We start from the raw sequence: 4,493 nt of genomic DNA on the forward strand, positions 1-4,493 counted from the left end.
CACACTCAGCACCTCTCTCTAGCACCACATGCAGACATTCCCATGCGTCTCCCACACAGCACAGTTTGGGTGTCACTGGGAGTCCAGCCAGACCTAGCAGGATGGCAGGCACCTGCTATAAGTGCTGTCTCCGAGAAGCTTTCATGGCCTGCTCAGCACACGCACCTCTGAGATCATTGCATCGCACCAGCACAAACCTGGAAGTACTTATCGCGGGTGCCCCAAATCTCCTCAAATGGCCAGGCCCCCCTGAGATGCCCTCAACCACCACTGTAGGAGTAGCACCCCTCCACTGCTGAGGGTAAGACACATGCTTAAACCAGGCCCTTCCTGGGCAGGGCATGGGTTTATTCCTTCCAGCACCAGGCAGTCGGAGCAGGTGGCAAGTGGCTGCTAACTTGACTCATTTGTGCGACTCTTCTGCCAGTTGGAATGGAAAGCAAGAAGGGCTGGGTCTTCTCCCTTGGGCTTCCTTGTCAACAATATAACACAGAACCAGTTCCAGGGCCCACCCAGTAACCTGGAATGTCACACGCTTCCCTCTCAGCCCCTCTGCGAGGCTGTTCCTCCCCTCCCGCAAGTGGAGTCTGAGGGAAGAAAACGGTTTCTCACTAATATAAGTAACACGGCCTGAATGCAAGAAACAGCCCACGCAGGATTCCAAACCTTAAATGCACGAGCAAGACACCCGGCCTAGTTCTGTTTCATCCAACGAGTGCTGGAGCATCCTGGTATGAGGCCTCTGCCCTGAGCACAATTTTTTCCTTCTCCCCGCTGCTGGGGTGGCCACTCGGGGCCCAGCCGGCCTGAAACGCCTGCTCCACCGCCATGAAGCTGGTGTGGTTCCTAATGAAATTGAAACTGTGACCGTTGAACTGAAGAATGGATCACAGGAGCGGGTGTCAGTATGAACATGCATCTTTGAGCTGTGAAAATGACACTGAAGAAGAGCGAGCCTGCACAGTTGGAAGAATATTCGTTACTTCATTCTGCCAGACAGTTTGCCTCTCGATACCTTGCTCGTGGATGTTGAACCAAAAGTCGAATCTGAGAAAAGGGAGCAGCTGCAGGAAGAGGCCCTGGCCGAGGTCTGGGTAGAGGCTGTGGCGGTGGCAGAGGAAGAGGTGATAACGTCTCTCACACCATAGATACATGTCACTAATTCTAAGCAGTCACATTTTTGCACGCTTTTTTTACAGCTTCAATTTTTGATAAACTCAGATGTGGGGGGTGAAAAACGCCCCACACCCAGAGCATGCTGGACAGAGGCATTTGCTCCAGGCCCCTCCCACCAGGTAATCTCTGGGCCACCCTGAGGCCAATCCTTAGGATGGGTGAGGCAACCGCTGCGGGGTCCACCCCAAGAACAAGGACTGGGGCAGTCCCCCCTGAACCTTCCCATGGGCAGGACAACAGACAGCTCAGTGCTGGCACTCGGTAACACAGTCTTGTTTCTTCCTCTGTGGTAAGACCCTTCTGCCCACCAGCTGGTGATAACTTCACCAGGCGCCATCTCCTTCAACAGGCCACCAGCACGTGGGCCGTGCCGTTCCGGGGTGCCAGCAGCTGCCATGCTCTCTGTGCCTTTGTAACCCGCAGGAGGGAGAGAGCTGCTAGAATCACCAGCGCTGGTGTAACCCAGGGCCAGCAATCAGTGCCGTTGCCCTGTACCTACGCCCACAGAAACCAGGGCCAAAACTGGATTATTTCTCACGACCATAAATTCCATCCCTACCCAGCTGTCCCCTTGCAAAGACCAGCACAGATGGGCACGGGGTGTTAGGAGTCTGAGTCCCACAGCTCCCAGCCACCTCAAGGGAGCCAGGGCTGCTCAGATCCCAGGGCAGGTTGTCCAAAGACATGCGCTCACTTCGTGATGGGCGGGAACTAGACCCCCAGGCTCCCACACCCACTGCTACGCTGTCCCCAGTGAGAACTTCAGGGCTGGGCTGACTTGCCCCTCCAACCTTTTGAGGTTTGCCCCTTGCAAGCCTGCACGCTGGAGAGATTTGCATAGACTCCAGGGTCAGAAGGCGCCAGTGCAACCAGTGGCTCTGCCCTCCTGGATCACATAGACCAGAACCCTGCCCCAAAATAATAATGTTGCAAGGAGCAGGGAAGAGTTGTTAAACACACTAATTTCTGTAGCTGACATTTGCAATCCACTCTGCATCTCAAAAGCAGCTGCCACGTTCCATTATCTCTGAGCTGCTCATTTGGAACTTGCCAGCAAGACAAAGTCTGTGTACAAAGCAACATAATCATCTGACTCGGAGATTCTCCCTCGCTGCCGTTCTCGCCCCTCTGCCTTGAGCTGCATAATTTTGGAAGCATCAGGGTTTCTGCTCCCTGCAATTTGCACTGCAATCTTGAGCACTTTTTGTTATTGTTTTATTTTTTTAAAGAGCTCGTCTGCCAGAAACAGGGATCTGGGAGCACAGGGAGATTAGGCAAGGGCCAGTTGGGGAGAGGCCGTTGCTGGTAGGGTTCTGGGGTATTAATGGGAGTTCTCTCAGCCTATTAGCTATACCCAAACAATGGGGAAATGTCACCTTCCCTCTAGCTCCCATTTCAGATACATCACTTCTCACCTGGCTAGTGCTAGCAGGGTCTTGGGGCACCCACAGCATCATCTGAGTCATGTAACGTCCCTATGGGTAGCAACAGCAGCCCAGGCCTCATTCTTCTGTGGCCAACATGCTGCCACAGGGCTGCAGCTCTAAGGGGAGCAGTGCAAAGCCAGAGGGGGGTGGCTGAGAAGGCTTCACATTTGTACCCCCTGCCTCAGTGCAGGGCAGACTTGCTTATACTTAGCTGGGTGTGAGCTCCCTGACAGATCCAGCCTGCTAGCAGCCCCCACCCCGGGCTCTGCCAGCCCTTTGCCCCATTACCGGACACACAGAAATGCCCAGGTGTGCTGACCCCAAGGGAACAGCACTTGCACAGCTTGCCTAGGACCACTCAGAATGAGGTCCCTTATGATGTCACAGGTCTGAGCTAAAGTGACAGTGCATACAGTCAGAGCTTTATCACCAAAGTGATTGAAGTGACATCGAGCCAGGGTGATGGAAATGCATAAAACAAAAGGTCTTGCTTTCCCAGTAGAAGTGCCAACATCCTGGCAAGTTAACAATGTACTTACAATTCCCTGTTAATACTATTGTGAAATGTATGATGGTACCACCTGGGCAGAAACTCAGCCATAGAGAAGGGCTTCACTGTGTTATGTGCTGTACAGACACAGATGATATACTGCTACCATGCCTTTTCCGAAATAATCTCCCGAATTCCATGCCAGAAGTCAGGGAGAAAGTTGAGATAAAATGCAAACGTTTAAAAAGGTTAAATGGGATAAAATGACTAGTTATAGGCCTGACTTAGATCCTGGGCAAAATAATGCTTCAGCAATTATGGGACTCTGTTCATAAAGAATTAAATGAGGGTATTGGTATTAATGCAAGTCAATGTGGGTATCTGGGAATAGACCTTATCAAACTAACTTGGATTCTTTTCATGGTATTAAAAGTTGGAGTGGTAAAGGTAGTAATGTTGATGTAATGACCAGATTTGTATAGGGCACTTGACTTGGTACTGAACACATTAAATAGATTCAAAACTGGTTGACAGGTCTCCCCACATAACTGTAAAGAAGGAGTCTACCCAAGTGGATATATTTCTACTGGGGTCTGGCAGGGATCAGTTCTTGGCCCCATGCTTTCTATTTAACACTTCCCAATGAGCAGGAAGGAAATATAAAATCCTCACTGTTAATGTCTGCAACCAATACAAAACTGGAGGAGCGTCAGCTACTGGAGAGAACAGGTCCCTGATGTAGCACCATCTGGCTCTCTTGGTAAGTGGAGTGCAAGCAAACAGTGTGCATTTTAGCACAGGTAAATGTGCACACCTGGGAACAGAGTGTCAGGCACACTTGCAGAGATGGGGGAGGTGGGACGGCTGTAGTCCAGGAAGCAGTGGCTGAAGAATATTTTGGGGGTGTGGTGGATAAACAGCTGAACGTGAGTTCCCAATATAATGCTTGACCAAAAGGGCTCATATGTTCTGGGGCAGGGGTAGAGGGTGGGGTTGTAACTCACATAGAAGCAGAGAGGTGTTTGGCACTGGTGCGACCACTGCAGGGCCACTGTGTCTGGGTCTGGTGACCACAATTGAAGGAGGACAACGAAAAATAGGGCAGGGGTCAGAGAAGAGCCAGGAAATTGATCAGAGGGTTGGAAACCCACCTGACAGTGACAAACTCCAGGAGCTCAACAAAGAGAAAGCAAAGGGTTGACATGAAGGCCTGCCTGGGCAGAAAATACGACTGGGCTCTGCAGTCCGGCAGAAAGAAGTATATTGTGATCCAATGGCTGGGAGTTGAAGCTAGACCAATTTAGACTGTAAATAAGGTGTAAATTTGCAATAGGGGCACTGTTCTGTCCACAGGATAGCTGGTGTAGCTTCTGCAGAACCACCCCCCACCCCGAAGCATG

The 4,493-nt window shown here is 51.1% G+C and overlaps 1 pseudogene; it reads left to right on the forward strand.

Moving 5' to 3' along the window:
- The first annotated feature begins 828 nt into the window (after positions 1-828).
- On the forward strand, positions 829-1,637 carry LOC142023736 (small nuclear ribonucleoprotein Sm D1 pseudogene; annotated as a pseudogene).
- The last annotated feature ends 2,856 nt before the right edge of the window (positions 1,638-4,493 follow it).

Source organism: Carettochelys insculpta, chromosome 20, assembly GCF_033958435.1.
Source record: "Carettochelys insculpta isolate YL-2023 chromosome 20, ASM3395843v1, whole genome shotgun sequence".
NCBI lineage: Eukaryota > Metazoa > Chordata > Testudines > Carettochelyidae > Carettochelys > Carettochelys insculpta.